At 37.9% G+C, this 17,856-nt stretch overlaps 1 non-coding gene across 1 annotated transcript; it reads right to left on the bottom strand.

Annotated features, from left to right (window-relative positions):
* Positions 1-13,418: 13,418 nt before the first annotated feature.
* Positions 13,419-13,525, bottom strand: LOC131642152 (small nucleolar RNA R71). Its single transcript, XR_009295800.1, has one exon. It is a non-coding gene; the product is annotated as a small nucleolar RNA R71 (small nucleolar RNA).
* Positions 13,526-17,856: the final 4,331 nt, after the last annotated feature.

Consider the following 17,856-nt stretch of genomic DNA (forward strand, 5'->3'; position numbering starts at 1 on the left):
TTTCATAAAATCTCACATCAAATTCTAATTCATCTCTCAAATTTCTACTTCATAATCCATCCTTTCTCTTCTTCCCTGACAAGAATGGCAAAGTGGATAGAGACACTGTTTCTTACAGTCATCACCATTGCTACGGTGATCATGACTTTCTTCTGCCTACATAGTCCTGAAGAGTGTGGACCTGCAATGGTTGCACTCCCAATCATCTACATGTTATTGTTCATAGCATGGGTTATTAATCGTCATTCTTAAAATTTGCCGTATTTCTTATTTCTTAAATGTACCGTTTATTCGTCGTACTGTTCAATATAGTATGTGATATTTGTACTGTCAGTATTAAATGTTGTACTATTTGTCATAATATTGCTTAATTACTAAGATAATATTTTGTGTGTTTTCTGCCAGTCAAATATTCCTATTTCTGTGCATTAAATGATTTTCAGGGTTATTATCGGTAATTTTGCCCGCATACCGTAAATATTAGTTATTTATTATGTCTGTGTTTTTCTAACAAGTCATGTAAATAAACTTTCATTTTTTTACATAAAACAAAAACAAAAAACAACAAAAAAGAAAATTAACTTTGACTGTTGATTTTTCACTCTAACTGCTACGTCAATACCTGGACAGTCAGTTGACAGCCAAACTGCTGGCAGTACAATTCACAGTGTTTTGTACCATCAATCAAATCAATCTTTCACAATTCAAATTTCCAAGATTTTTGTGTTAGAAGTCTTCTGAATATCACGCGATTAGCAGAAACTCAGCACTGCACAAAAATCAGGTACGCTTAACTGTCTCCTACACAAACAGTCCCTAATCAGGGTTTTTCTTGTTTTTACAGGAGCAACAAGTTTTTGAGAGCTCAAATGGATTTCATACACATCCATATATCTCAAAGTACCATCATACAAATTTTCAAACTTCAATTCATTCAGACGCACCGTCAGCAGCTCAAACAGTCAACAGACGACCCGTTTGACCAAAAAAGTCAACAGACAGTCAAAAATGAAATTTTTTGTCAAAGTCCATATTTTGTCAAAGGATTCATCATTTGATCATTGGATGATCATAATTCATCAAGGAAAGATCAAAAATCAACAAAACCCTAAGATTCAAAATTAGGGTTTTTGCCTGAAAAGTCAACTCAACTTTGACTGATCATAACTCTCTCATCCTTCATCCAAAAAATTCAAACCAAAGCTTGTTTTGAAGGAAATTCAATTATCTTTCAAATGCCATTGATCCCATGGTCATTGGATTCACCATTTGAAAAATATGATCAAAGACATTACAGGTCATTTTCAAAGTCAATAAAAAGACACTTTTTTCAAAAGGACACACAAGGAGCTTCAAAAATCATTTTGACATGAGACCAAAGACATTGGTTAGAGGACTCTTTGAGGTTTCCAAAAAGTGCAAGAACTCCTTCATATGACAAAAATTGAGGGATTTACACCTTGTTGAAGTTGGCTAAATTTTGGAAAAATACATGAAATCAACATTGTTCAAAATTGCATTTTTTCCAAATGGGGCCAAGTTTTCAGCATTCAAACATCACTTCCATGTTATAATGGGCCTACCACGACCAAGACTAAGCCCATACCTTTTTTTATCCATTTTTGCATGATTTTATCTTATTTTAAGATTAAAATTAAAAGGAAAATGCATGGATAATGGTAGCTTAACTTCCAAGCATGACTCACCTCAAAGAATCTTCATCTTTCTGCAGAGAATTGAAGGACAAGGCAGGTGCATTGAAGGCAAGATGACTTGGTCAAGAATTCAAGCTTTTTTATATTAAAAAATGCAAAGTTTCAACAAAGGCAACTAAGGCACATATTAGCTTCAATTATAAGCACACATAGCTTATAAATAAGCTATCTTAGTTCAGCAACAAGAGAGACACGAATTCAGAGCTATGCTTATGCTTGTACCATGCTTGTAACACTTTAAAAATTTCAAGGAAATTCAAAATTCGAATTCTGAGTTTAATCCATTTTCAATACAAACTAAACACTTAAACACTTTCCTCAAGCATTACTGAAACAATTCCAATCATTTCCAAGTCATAAACTTCACTGAATCGAGCTATATAAAGCCACGGTTTGTTCAAACTAAAACCAACTTATATCTCATCATTCACGCACATTTAACAAGATGTAGATGCATAATTGTGTTTGGTTTGAAGCTCTGGTCGTTTCTGGAGCTTCAATTGGACTTTAATGGTTGTTTGTAGCATATACCATTTTAGGGTTTACTTAGCTCAAAATTAGGGTTCTTCATTAGGGCCAAAATTAAAACAAATTAAGGGCAGGGTTACATTCAGTGGAACAAGACGAATCCAATGGTACCATCGCGCCTGATTTCTATGCTTGTTTGACCCTATTCGTTATTTTGCAGATTTAGGGTTCACTTACAATAGCGCTTTTTTACAAAAGCGCTGTAAAAGGCCTTGTCTGAAGGTTGAAGACGATGAGGTGTCTCCCCCTCATTGGTCCAGAAGCGCGCGCGTGTTTTTAAATTTATCTCTGATTCTGTGCTTTGCAGGTGTACTGATCACCACGTGCCTCAATTTCTGGACCATCTGATCTCATTTAATGAATGATCCAACGCGCCAGATCACTCTTCCCCACCATGCTCCCTCACTGATTACCACACAGGATCAGTATCCTTTTATTTTCTATTTTATTTTCTATTTTATTTTAATTTCTTTGTTAAATTAATTTAAAATAGTTTTAAAAATCCAAAAAATACACAAAAAATATTTTTAGACTTCTAAAATAATATATTATTTTCTGAAATAAAAATATTTTATTTTTCTTCATAATTTCAATATTTTGCATAATTAATTAGTATATATTTATATATTGGCTTTTTAATTATTCTAACCAATCAAAAAATCATAAAAAAAATTGTTCTTTGTGTTAAATATTATTTATATATTATAAACTAATTTTGTACATATTTTGAATAATTTTCTTTTTAAGTTTTAATTATTTGTATAATTATTTGCATAATTATGTTTTAATTAACTTAAATCAATTTCAAATCAATTTCCAAAAATTCCAAAAAAATTAGTTTTGTTTTAAAATTAATTAACAAATATTTTGTACATATTTTAAACTTAATTTCTAGGTTTAAATCTATTTTCATCTTTTTTCTTCATTTTAATTTAATTAATTATGCATTAATTATAATTAAAATAAATCATAAAAAATCCAAAAACATGCCTTTTATGTTTCTTGCAATTTAGAATTCCTAGATAAATGTATAGGATGTCAATTTCATGTAAATAGGCTAGTTTACATTTCCCGCACAATCGATGTAATAGCGTAGATTTACTTTCCGCACTTTACATTTCCGCACTTTAATTTCCAGCAAATATAAACTGCGTGTATGTCAAAGATAAAATTGAACCGTTAGATCACTAACTTCAAAGATAAATATCTGAATCCAATCACAATCACACTTGCACCTCTTCAGGTAATCCCTTCTCATTCCTTTCAAAATCAAAGTCAAAATTCCACTGTTTTGAGTACAAAATCGAACCTTGCTTTTATATCCGGTGAAAGGATAGATTTTTAAAGGAAATATGATAAAGACCTTACAACTCAGGGTAGACCTCCTAGTTTGCTTGCTCAAATCAAAACAAACAAAATTCTCATACACTGTTGATTTTTTTCAAAACTTTCAAAAAAAACAATACTTTGTATACATCCAAACACGGGTTATTACAAAGTTAACGTTCTTTTCAAAACATCTTTCGAAAGATAAACAAGCATTTTGTATACATCCACACACGGATCATTACAAAATTCAAATTACAAAGGTATTTGAAACCACATATGAGCAATTTCAGAGCAATTGAAAAGTGATCGAAAAACAAGTGAGCTAAGCAAACTTAAGAGCCCATGGATAACCATGGATACAAAGGGTGCTAACACCTTCCCTTTGTATAACCTACCCCCTTACCCAGAATTTCTTAAAGGTCTTTTTTCTGTTTCTTTTATAAACCTTTCCTTAATTGGATAAAATAAAAGGTCGGTGGCGACTCTGTGATATTTTCAAAAAATGCGAAAGCATTAAGCGACAAAAAAGAGTCAGTTCACGTATCTCTACAGATCAGAGGTATGGCCCGGTATTAAAAAAAAATCGGAGGTCCACAAGTACGTACAGATGTACGGTAACCATGAAGAGCAAACGGGAGCATTTCATGCCAATCTTTGTAAGTGATGACCATTTTCTGAATGATTTTCTTGATATTTTTGTTAGCTGCTTCTACAGCTCCATTCATCTTTGGTTTGTAAGGAGATGAGTTGTGATGTTCAATCTTGAATTCTTCACAAAGCTCCTTCATCATTTTGTTGTTCAAATTTGACCCATTGTCAGTGATTATCCTGCTAAGAATACCGTAGCGACAGATGATGTGATTCTTGATAAACCTGACAATAACTTGTCTTGTGACGTTTGCATATGAAGCTGCTTCAACCCACTTGGTGAAATAGTCTATGGCTACCAAGATGAAGCGATGTCCGTTGGACGCTTTCGGCTCGATCATTCCGATCATGTCGATTACCTACATGGAGAAAGGCCAAGGGGGAGAGAGTATGTTGAGGAGAGATGGTGGCACATGAATTCTATCGGCGTAGATCTGGAATTTGTGACACCTCTTTGCATACTGGTAGCAATCTGACTCCATCGTCAGCCAATAATATCCTGCTCTCAGTATTTTCCTTGTCATGGTGTGTCCATTGGTGTGAGTACCAAAGGAAACTTCATGTATTTCTCTCATGAGTGTTTCTGCTTCTTTTCTGTCAACGCATCTGAGCAGAACCATGTCGAAATTTCTCTTGTACAGAACATCTTCATTCAGGAAGAATCTGCCAGCTAACTTTCTCAAAGTTTTTCTATCTTTCTTTGACGTCCCAAGAGGTTAATCTTGCCTTTGAAGAAAGTTCTACTGTGAAAACATGAGCGGGCCTATCCAGGCGCATAACATCGATCCGAGGAACATCATTCCAATGATTTATCCTAATCATGGAAGAGAGTGTGGCTAATGCATCAGCCAAGTTATTTTCTTCACGAGGAATGTGATGAAAATCTACCTTGTCGAAGAATGGTAACAATCTTCTCGCATAATCTTTGTAAGGAATTAGCCCTGGTTGGCGTGTTTCCCATTCTCCTTTGATTTGATTGATGACCAAAGCAGAATCTCTGTATACATCCAAGTGTTTGATTCTTAGATCCACGGCTTCTTCGAGACCCATGATGCAAGCTTCATATTCGGCCTCATTGTTTGTGCATTTGAAAGTTAATATAGCAGTAAATGGAGTATGGGTACCTCAAGGGGTAACAATGATTGCCCCAATTCCTCGTCCATAAGCATTGACAGCTCCGTCAAAGATCAAGCCCCACTGGGATCCTATCTCAGGTCCTTCGTCTGGTAGTGGCTCGTCATAATCTTTCATCTTGAGGTACATGACGTCCTCGTCTGGAAAGTCAAAACTGGTTGATTCATGACCATTGAGTGGGTGGTGAGCCAGGTGCTCAGCTAGGATACTTCCTTTCACAGCTTTCTGAGCGTGATACTCAATGTCATATTCTGATAACAACATCTGCCAACGGGCAATTCCCCCAGTCAAGGAAGGCTTTTCAAAGATGTACTTGATTGGATCCATATGAGAGATCAAACAAGTAGTATGTCGAATCATGTACTGGCGGAGACGCTTGGCAGCCCAGGCCAAAGCACAACAGGTTTTCTCCAGCATGGAGTAACGGGATTCACAGTCAGTGAATTTCTTGCTCGGGTAGTAGATGGCATGCTCTTTTCTCTTTGTTTCGTCTTGCTGTCCGAGACACAATCCATGGAATCTTCTAAGACGGTTAAGTACATTATCAAAGATCTTCCTTCCACTGGAGGAGACAGGATAGGTGGTTCGAGCAGATATTCCTTAATGTTGTCGAACGCTTTTTGACAATTGTCTGTCCAGACGCAACTTTGATTTTTCCGTAGAAGTTTGAAAATTGGAGCACAAGTTGCAGTCATGAGATATATGAATCTCGAGATGTAATTCAGACGTCCAAGAAATCCTCTAACTTGTTTCTCGGTTCTGGGTGAAGGCATTTCTTGAATTGCCTTGACTTTGTCTGGATCTACTTCATTTCCTCGTTTGCTGACGATGAAACCAAGGAGTTTTCCTGAGTAGACACCAAAGGTACACTTGTTGGGGTTCAGGCGAAGCTGAAACTTCCGTAAGCGTTGAAATAACTTTATCAGATTCTGTATATGATCTTTCTCATTTTCTGATTTGGCAATCATGTCATCCACATAGACTTCCACTTCCTTATGCATCATGTCGTGGAAAAGTGTAGTCATGGCTCTTTGATATGTTGCCCCTGCGTTCTTTAGTCCAAAAGGCATAATGCGGTAGCAGAACATGCCCAGGGGGTAATGAAAGTTGTTTTCTCCATGTCTTCAGGTGCCATTTTGATTTGGTTGTATCCTGAAAATCCGTCCATGAATGAGAAAACTTTGGATTTTGCTGTACTGTCAACCAACATGTCAATATGTGGTAAAGAAAAATCATCCTTAGGGCTAGCTCTGTTCAAATCTCTGTAGTCGACGCACATGCGGACTTTTTCGTCTTTCTTAGGAACGGGAACAATGTTAGCTAACCACTGAGGGTATTTTGAAGTGACGAGGAAACCAGCGTTGATTTGCTTTTGAACTTCCTCTTTGATTTTCATGGCCATCTCCAGATGAGTCCTTCTTAATTTTTGCTTGACCAGAGGGCACTCTGCTTTTAATGGTAAATGATGCTCCACTATACTGGTATCCAACCCTGGCATATCCTAATAAGACCAAGCGAAGACATCTGAGAATTCTTTGAGTAGTTGTATCAAACTCTCTCTGATCTCTGAATTGAGCGAAGCTCCAATCTTAACCTCTTTTTTGTTTCCATCGGAACCAAGGTTAATGATCTCTAGAGGCTCATTATATGGCTGAATGGCCTCTTCCGTTTGTTGAAGTAACCGTGAAATTTCCTTTGATATTTCTTCGTCTTCTTCTTCCTCTGCCTCGAATACAGGAAACCCAAAGCTTGGAGAAGTCATACGATCGCACGTTTCAACGGGGTGTTTTATGATTAATCTGCATATGTGTGATGATTTTATTTAGACAACGATAGAAGACTCGGTGTATGCAGTTAATGGAATATTTTGATGTTTTTTAGGGTGTTTTTTAGGATTACCAATTTCCGAAAAAAGAAAAGGGAAAAACTAACGAAGGAACAAAATGACATTTTTATTTATTGACAGTCATTTCTTGAAACAAAGACCCTATAAAACAAAACTCTATTGCTTTGGGCGAAGCAAAGATGGACATTTTCCTAAGAAATAGTAAAATGCAAAGTCCTATGAAACATCTCTTCACCTTGGGCTATGGTGAGAGGAAAAAATAACGGTGAAAGTTCCTACTTAGGAGTGTGAACAACAGTCGAAACTTCAACAGCTGTCCAATAGTGGCGAACCCCATTGTGCACTAGGTAATCTGGCACCTTAGGCTTAAGTTGGCCTGTGGTAGGTCTTTATTTACCGACCACTGTCTTTGCGACACTCAGACGATATTCTTCTACTTCAGCAGACTGAGCGGTGTGAGCATACCCATTTCCAAGTGGAGTATGTGGGACTTTCTTTCGAGGAAACTTCCAATCTTCTGAATGGAGAGACTCGTTGTCAGAGACACTTTCGAGATCATCCTCTTCTGTATTTTGGTCTTGCTCTTCTCCCAAGATAGCATTGACTAGGTATGTAAACTCTAGATCCGTAGCCTCAGAAGGTGACTTGGGGATTTAATCCTCAATGATGACTTCACCAGTCGATGATGATGAATAGCAAGGTTTGCATATCTCTTTTGGCTGAGTGAGGTACTCGTAATCAATGTTCCATCTAGTTGGAACAATGTCTTCAAGAGAGATTTTTGAACTTTCAGGAGCGGAGTATTTCACCATGTAGTCGAATTTTCCGCTTGGTTCTCCTAATGTATCCCAAGTTTCTTCGGGGATAGGAGGAACTTCTTCTGATGAACCATGACTTCGGGTGGTGAAGCTGTTAGTAACTTTATCACTACTTGGCTGAGTCTTACTTTCAGATCCTTTAGTTGGATAACAGCAAGGTGAATCAGACTCTGATAGGGAGATGTATCCTGCCTCGAGAAGGTAGGACATGCATTCCACTTCAAAATTCTCATCGGTATTTTCTGTACCGATGGTATTGACTGTTTGTTGAACAGGTTGAAGAAAACCTCCACTGCGGAAAGTTTCTTGAATTGGGAGAACTACCTCAATCCCTGGAATAGCTTTTGATGACGTTGGAAAGAAACCAACTCCTGTTCTGTTCTTGTTGTTGGTAGGAATATTAATGTGCCCCCAACCATTGGTATTGCCATCCTTCACAACTTGGATTGCATCTTTGTAGGAAGAAATAGACGCTGCTTTCTCCTTTCCTTTTTCCTTATCCAAGGAAAGTGCTTGAAATTTAGTTCCAGCGACTTCTTTTGGTTCCATGTCGGAGAATGATGACAGGTTGCTGACGAATGAATATGAATGAATGCAAACATACATGAACATACTTATACCATCATTAAGTCTATGAGTAACATCATCAAATACTCATTTCATCATCATCATCATCAAAGTATGTTTATATACATTAGCATCATTCAAATACAATCAATCATCATCATCATCATTAAAGAACATACATGTGTCCACATCAATCATCATCATTAATAAGAAACAACATACATGTATCCACATCATTCCAAACAAAGCAATCATCATCATATAATTCTCAACAAATCATCACATCATAATATATGTGACATTTCATCATATATGTCAACAATACGTCATACATCCAACAGACGAGATATTCACATCATACTCACATCATCACAAAACTATCTCATAAGATTCATCATACCAAAAAAACAAATCGATTCATCGTCACCAAAAAAACATAGCTTGTATCGTTACATCTTATCATATATATCCACAACACATCATACATCAAAACAAGCAAATGTTGATAAAATAAATTCAAGATGCTGCTCATTTTATTATTATAACACAAAGAATATTTCATAAGTTTCATCCTGCTCGAAACGGCACTTAAAATAGGCCAACGGTTCGAAAGTTGTGCATCTTTAAACTTTTTAAAATATTCCAAACACTAACAGCACGCGGCGCCAACTTAGTTCGCGGCGCCAACTGAACGTCTCAAAAATCCTTGGCTCTCTGCCAAGCAGTTCGCGGCACAACACATGCACGCGGCACGAAACGAGAAAACAAGTACGCCTTCGCGGCGCCAACACTGGGACATGTAACACCCTGGATTTCCGCTTACCCCACAGGGCTTCCGGCCTACCAAGCATGTCACCAGCTTAATCAATAATCCCCCCTAGGTCCGCTTACCGGCTGCCCAGGAAATATTGTTTTTGCCTCCCGCAGGAATCGAACCATGTACCTAGGGGTTAAGTACATATTCATAGCAATTCCTGCTACCAATTGAGCTAGTTGGTCAAGTGGTAGTGGGAATGGATTGAACATGTACTTGAACCCCAGGGTACATGGTTCGATTCCCACGGAAGGCAAAAACTCTACTAGTGAGGGGGGTAGAGAAGATCATGAGGTAATAATGCCGGGAACGCCGAAGGCTCGGGCTATTACATTAAAAGGCGCCTTTTAATGTAACACCCTGGATTTCCGCTTACCCCACAGGGCTTCCGGCCTACCAAGCATGTCACCAGCTTAATCAATAATCCCCCCTAGGTCCGCTTACCGGCTGCCCAGGAAATATTGTTTTTGCCTCCCGCAGGAATCGAACCATGTACCTAGGGGTCAAGTTGATCAACCATCACAAAACAGCCACACAATATATATCATACACACATATAACATATATTATGCATCATCAAACATCATACAACATCAAATTCATGGAATTCATCAAAATAGATAATTATTAACACACATCCCCAAAATCCCAACTCTGTCATACGACTCAATTGACATGAAATACTATATCTATATCAGTCCTATTATCCATAACCCGATAATAGATGTTAATCAGAAGAGTCCCCCCTTACCTTAGCCAAGAATCTGGACTTCTCCCCTTCTTCTCCATCAAACCCGTAAGCCTTTTTCTTCACTTTCAGCAAGAATTCCCAATCTTCAAACTCGCTTATCTCCCTCATCGAGAACCTCCCTGACACGAATTAATATAGCAAATCAAAGGAAATTTCGTGTAGAATCCGAATCTTTGAGAATTACCTGATTTGGAGTTACGAGCAAGAAGTTATGACCCATTTTGTGAAGGCTGCCAAGGAGTTGCGAAAATAGCTTTTGCCCATGAGTTCTTCTTCTCTCCCTCTTAGGTTTACCTCCTCTATTTCTCAATTTCCTCTTATTTTCTTGTTTTATGAAAACATAACATAATTTAGTAATGGGCTCGCTCCTTCACACTAACACCCCCACATTACTAACTCCACCAATGACCCAACACTACATTTTATTATTTCTCCCAACATAATTCCAATAAAATGCTAATTCAAATTAATTAATTTAAAACTTAATTAAATTAATTAAATAAGAAATTTTGGGATGTTACAGATCGTCGCCGCCATGTTCTCCAGTTCCTCGTTGCCCCATTCCCAATGTATCCAATTGAAGAATATGTAGATTGGTATATATTGGTCACAACCCCTGAAATGTATGTGTCTGACCCGTTCCACTTGAACGACCCCCGCCAATAGCAATACAACCAACAAAGCCAACAAAGTCAACAATGCCAACAACGTCAACCAAGCCGACAAAGCCAGCCAACCCAACCAAGCCAATATAGCTTGTACCAAACTCAGTTATAACTCCACCAGACCTCCGAACATCAAAGCCAATACCGATACCATGCAGAGTATCAAACTCCCTACCAACAACAACCCTTGTAACACCCTTCTAAACTGAAAACACAAATTTATGTAGTATATTTAACTTGATTTACATACATATTGCTAGTACTTTTATTCGATTTAATTGCTTTATTTTAATATTATGTTGGTATTTTCGATGTTTCAGGTATTATGTTCATGTTGAGAACTATTTGTCAAAAGAAGAAGAAATAGAGAAAAATCAATTTAAAAGACAAGTAAAAATGGAGGTGAAGCTTTAGTAAAGAATGGAGTTGCAAAGAGCAACTAGCCCAGCCAAAAGGAGTGAGCACGTGGCCCACTTAAGCAAGTGAGACGTCTGTCTCACAAACCTCCCCACTATGTCACGAAAGACGCCCGTCTTGGGCTTGGTCCATGAGTAGAGACGTCCGTCTCCCACTCACTCTCCCACGTCATCAAAATGTCATCAAGACTGAATCAAGAGGAGAGACCCCCGTCTCCACTATCTCCTAAGAAGACGCGCGTCTCCTACATTCTCTCCCAGTTCCAAGACTACTACATTCGTGGAGACTGGAAAGTGAGACGCCCGTTGCAAACCTAGACCTATAAATACCACATGAATAGTACATGAAAAGGGTCCAAATTTCTGCAAGAAAAAGCTGCTAATTTTATTTTTTATTTTCTGCCTTCAAATTATTTCCTTTGCAATTTAATTCCCTTTTGTTCTTTTATCACAACAATTTATACACCGCAAATCATTGTGAACCTTCAATAGATCTAACCTTACGTTAGATTTAGTTTTTATTCCTTTTTTTTATTATTTACGCCGAATAATTTCTGAAGAACGATCCAACCGACCTGTAGTTGAAGTTCAAGTACTCGAAGATTTCAAGTTTTATTTAATTCAGATTTGCATTATTCAGGTTTCTATTTACCACTTTAACTATTATTGCATGATATATTCTATGCCAATTAATATGCTTAATATTATGAACAAAATTTATTTATGCATGTTCAACCGTATCAATATGTCTGGCTAATTTAATTAAGATATCGGTATGTAGAGTAATTTAACCGTAGGGATCCGAAAGAAGTTGGCTTAAATATGTTTTATTAAAAATGACTCATTCTGGTTTTATGTGTAATTAAATATGCTAAAGTTATAAAATCAATAGAGCGAGAGTTTGAGATTTTAGAACTAATAAAGGTTAAAATCAATAGAGCGAGAGTTTGAGATCTTTAACTAGATAGTAGACATAGAACATTAGTTTTAAGGACAATGAGAGCGTATTAAAACTAATTAGAATTTATTTATTTTCAAAAAGTGTTTTCAAACCCGACGTGGGACAGTGAGAGCGTACGTTAGGGAATACTAGCATGATCCGAGTCAACAGAGCGAGAGTTTAAGACTAGGAGATTTAAGTAAATAACCTCTTCATGAAATGAGCATTTTTTCAATTGTGATATTTTCAAAAAGCTTTTCTGAATCTAATGGAATGGAGAGAGCGTACATTATGAGTTAGGATAGTAGTCTAAATCAACAGAGCAAGAGTTTGAGAGGAGGACTTTTAAATAACATAGTTAATAGAGATTTTTAATTAAATAAGAACCATAGACAATAGAACTTCGGATCACCTAAGTTAGACGAAATACATACTGATATCCGTTTATTATTATATTCTTAGAATTAAGATTTTAAATTTCCCGTTAGAAATACCCCAAGTATTCTTATCCTTAGCTTTACATAGTAACCTTAGATAATGGTAGATCGATTCAAAATCCCTGTGGATTCGATATCTTTAAAAACTACACGGCACGACTGTGCACTTGCAGTCATCAGTAATAGACACGTAAAGTCGCGATGAAGTTTTTGGCGCCGTTGCCGGGGACTATTTAAGTTGATATCATAAATCACTGTTACACCGTAGAGACTAGGGCAATTCTTTTCCTTTTCTTTGAACGATTGTATGCCAAATACTCGTTTACAAGGAGGGGAATTAATATAACGAATTAACGAAATCGAACGTTTTATTAACGTAAGATGTCGAATTCATCATCTTCACGAAGTAGAACCAATTCCAGTTTCTCAGGAATTGATCCTTTCTGATCAACAAACTCCGAAGTTAGAGATGGCTGCTGCTCGTCCTCTTAGAGACTATGCCGCTCCTTCACGATTGAGGCAAACAACTTTGAACTAAAACCTTCGCTGGTGCAAGCTGTCCAACAGAACCAATTCTCTGGAAGCCCTGCAGACAATCCAAATCCCCATTTATCCGTGTTCGTGCAATATGCTGACACTGTCAAAGCTAAAAATGTCAGTCCCGAAGAAATTTGATTATGTCTTTTTCCATTCTCCTTGAGAGATAGAGCTAGAGCGTGGCTTCAATCCTTACCCTCTAACTCCATAATGACCTGGGACGAATTGAAGAGAGTTTTCTTAGCGAGATATTTCCCGCCTAGCAAAACCGCTATGCTAAGAGGTCAAATCAACGGATTTACCCAAAAAGACAACGAATCACCCTTCGAGGCCTGGGAGAGATATAAGGATATGCTGAGACTTTGTCCTCATCATGGACTAGAGCCATGGCTGATCATCCATACTTTCTATGGTGGTCAAATATATGACATTAAAATGACTATAAATGCCGCTGCTGGCGGAGCTCTAATGGACAAACCTCATGATGAAGCCTATAACCTCATAGAGAACATGGCGCAAAACCATTACCAATGGGGAGGAGAACGAACCGTTGTAGAAAAATCCCAAACCAAAGGAGGAATGTACGAAGTTAGTGGTATAGACCGCATTAACGCCAAAGTAGACGCCTTGACTTAAAAGATTGAGAACTTAACCATAACTCCTGCAGCCACCGCGGCTGCTGTAACTCCTAACTGCGAGATATGCGGATTAACTGGACATGTCATTGCTGAATGTCAACTTCTGACAGGTGTTCCACCTGATTAAGTGAATTATGCTCAGGGAAACCCTTACTCAAACACGTACAACCCTGGATGGAAGAATCATCCTAACTTTTCGTATAAGAACAACAATGCGTTGTACGCGCATGGACAAGCACCTGCTGTCCACCTGGATATCAAAAAGAACCTGTAGCTGCTCCAAATGCCCCTAGGAAGTCGAACCTAGAAATCACGATGGAAAACTTTATAGCTTCCCAACAACAAACTAACAAGGACTTCCTGAATCAAAACATCCACAATAGTGAGCAACTAAAACAATTAGCAAACAAAGTAGACGCTTTAGCTACACATAACAAAATGCTCGAAATGCAAATTTCTCAAGTAGCTCAACAACTAGCACCTACTGCTGCCCCTGCTGGCACATTTCCTGCTCAACCACGACCTAATCCCAAAGGACATGCGAATGCGATTACACTACAAAGTGGAACGAACTACGATGGACCTATCGATCCTGGAACTCAAAGCGCACCCATGTCACAACAAGAGCCGAAGGAAACTAAAAAGACATAAACTGATGACCAACCCGTTAAGATAAGTGAAAACAACACTGAAGTGGAGGCTGAAAAAGAGAAACTATATGTACCTCCACCACCGTATAAACCACCTATTCCTTACCCTTAGAGGCTAGCTAAATCTAAAACTGAAGCGCAATTTAAAAAGTTTGTAGAACTTCTGAAACAATTAAACATAAAGATACCTTTCACAGAAGCTATAACCCAAATGCCTTCCTATGCTAAGTTTCTTTAAGAAATTCTTTCGAATAAAAAGAAACTCGAGGATAACGAAACAGTAACGCTTACTGCAGAATGTAGTGCCATCATTCAAAATAACATGCCTCCCAAACTAAAAGATCCTGGTAGTTTCTCCATACCTTGCTTAATAGGAAAAACTATTATAGATAAAGCCTTGTGCGATTTAGGAGCTAGTGTTAGTTTGATGCCTCTTTCGACCTGTAAAAAACTAAACTTAGGTGAGCTTAAATCTACAAGGATGTCTCTTCAATTAGTCGACCGCTCATTAAGCATCTTGTAAGAATGTTAGAAAATATCCCTGTGCGTGTAGGTCAATTCTACATCCCAACCGATTTTATCATCATGGATATTCAAGAAGATTCTAATATCCTAATCATACTAGGAAGACCATTCTTAGCAACCGCTGGTGCAATCATAAATGTTAAATATGGGAAGCTAACTTTCGAAGTAGGAGAAGAAAAGATCGAATTTATTCTATCTCACTTCTTAAAAGCACCCGCAATATATGACACCTGCTGTTTCATGGATATCACTGACGAATGTGTCAAAGAAGTAAAAACTGAACCACTCGAAAACCCAGAAATCCTAGAAATCCCTATAATCGAAACACTTGACAATAACACGCACGAAGAAAACCAAATCTTAAGCTTGAACGAATGTTTAGCATTAACACCTAATCCTACACCTTCTCCTAATAAACTAACTGATGAACTCAAAACACTTCCTAAAATTCTAAGGTATGAATTCCTAGACACTGAACTCAAACGACCTGTGATAGTCAATGCTGACCTAGGACCGATCCAAACCGAAAAATTGTTAGAAGTCCTAAGAAAATATCCAGCAGCTTTAGACTATAAGATATCTGATCTCAAAGGAATAAGTCCATCCGTCTGTATGCACCGAATCATGCTTGAGGAAGATTCGAAAACCTCTAGAGAGCACCAGAGGAGACTTAACCCAATCATGAGCGAAGTGGTTAGGAAAGAAGTTTTAAAACTTCTAGAAGCTGGAATAATATATCCATATCAGATAGTAAATGGGTTAGCCCAATTCATGTAGTACCTAAGAAAGGAGGAGTCACAATAATCAAAAATGAGAAAGGTGAAACTATAACCAAGCGAGTTGAATCTGGTTGGCGAATGTGCATAGACTATAGAAAATTAAATAAAGCCACTCGAAAAGTCCATTTTCCCCTTCCATTCATTGACCAAATGTTAGAACGCCTAGCTAGACATTCTCATTTCTATTACTTAGACGGTTATTCCGGTTTCTTCCGAATCCCAATCCATCCTGACGACCAAGAGAAGATAACTTTCACCTGCCCATTTGGAACATTTGCCTACCGACGAATGTCATTCGGATTATGTAACGCTCCTGCGACATTTCAAAGATGTATGATGGCAATGTAATACCCCGACTCTCCAACAACGGTAACTATCATTAATTGGTAAAATGATAAATTAAAGGATACATTAGTCTTGTTCCACTTGGATGAGTAGTAATATACATATACCAAGTGTGACCATAAGAAGTTACTGGATTAGTTAGAACCTAACCAAATGGCATAGTGGTAAATCTCACTTAGTTGGAGGGCAATTGAGACAATTAACATTATGCATGAGCCATAAAGACTTGTTTGGAATGAAGGAATATGTGTCCTTATTGTAGAATCATTTCTTTTGGATAATAAAGAGATTAGAGCCAAGAAGAAAAGAAGAACTCATAACTCAAGTTCCATTTTCGTATTCCATGGCAGCCTCCACTAAATCAGGTATAACTCTCAACTCGTAACTCCGATCGTAACGATTCTGATCCCATTGGAAAGCTAACGAATTTCTCTTCGGTTTGCACCTATGGTTCGCATTTATAGCATCTGTTTTGAAGGAGAAAAACGAGTTTGAAGTTGGGTGGTCAATGCTGAATGTGTATGAAGGTGAGCTACGAATTTCATGCTAATGGAGATGGGAGTTTGAGCAAGAGGGAGATGCAATAGTAGCAAGAGCACCATCTCAACCTCTATTAATCCAAGGTGAGTCCTTAGTTAGATACCTTGGGGAATTTGTATGCAAGGGTTTATGTTGGGAATTGGGGTTTGAGTGATAATCCATAATTGCATGTGATCAATTTGTTTAATTAACGAGTACATGTTGCATGTTGGTGATTCTGTATATATGCATGTTAAAAATTCGTTTGGGATCAATTGTGAAACTTAGAAGTAATTGGATAGGCTTGGCACTGGTTTAGAACTCTTGAAATGCAGAATTTTTGGGTCTGTCAGCGATGTAACCGGTTACATGGTTGATGTAACCGGTTACATGTGTGAAAAAGGGTGAAAAACGCAGTTTTTGGGTCATGTAACCGGTTACATGATTCATGTAACCCGTTACATCACTGTTTGGGCAGATTTTTCATAACTTCGAAAATTCATAACTTTTGCGTCGTAAGTCCGTTTCGCGCAAACTTTATATCGTTGGAAAGCTAGTAACATGTACTATCTAATTAAATAGGTCCCCAAACCAGAATGTTTGATTTAACAATAGTAGAACCCCACTTAGTGAATCAATGAATTAGTATGAGAACTTATGTCTATCATTGATTAATAATTCTTATGTTAAGCATGGCATAGTTTGTTTATTGCTTATTATGATTGTGATACCCATATTTGAAAGCATTATGCCATTATGTTTTATACATGAAAACCCATGGACTCCATCGTTTTGGTTAAATGATTGGATTGATTGCTTTGTTTGTGACCATGACTTTATGTCAGATTTTTGTATGCTTGAATCGAAGTGGCCGGCAGGCTAGATTGGGACGTTGCTCTGACCGTGTAGTCTATGAGCCCTCCCGGACCGTGTAGTCCAATGGAATAACCCGTTTATTTGTATTGTTCGATATGGTGTGCATTTGAGCTACCGTTGCAGTGTGCTCGTGAGTTTCCGCACGGAGTTTTACTCACCTGGCATTAACACATGTGCGTGCTCGGTATGGTGGGGTTATGCGGCTATGTAGGCTAATGCATAATGTGATAACTCACCTCTAGTGAAGTCACGTAGACTAACACTAGGCTTTCGCCCGATGGGCTCAGGCGTCAAGGTGGCGGTTTGTACTCGGCGTAACTCACTAGCGTGAAGGAGGTTAAGGGGATGATGACGCCAATTAGGCCAGGTCATCGCACGG

This window comes from Vicia villosa, unplaced genomic scaffold (genome assembly GCF_029867415.1).
Source record: "Vicia villosa cultivar HV-30 ecotype Madison, WI unplaced genomic scaffold, Vvil1.0 ctg.004570F_1_1, whole genome shotgun sequence".
Lineage (NCBI taxonomy): Eukaryota > Viridiplantae > Streptophyta > Magnoliopsida > Fabales > Fabaceae > Vicia > Vicia villosa.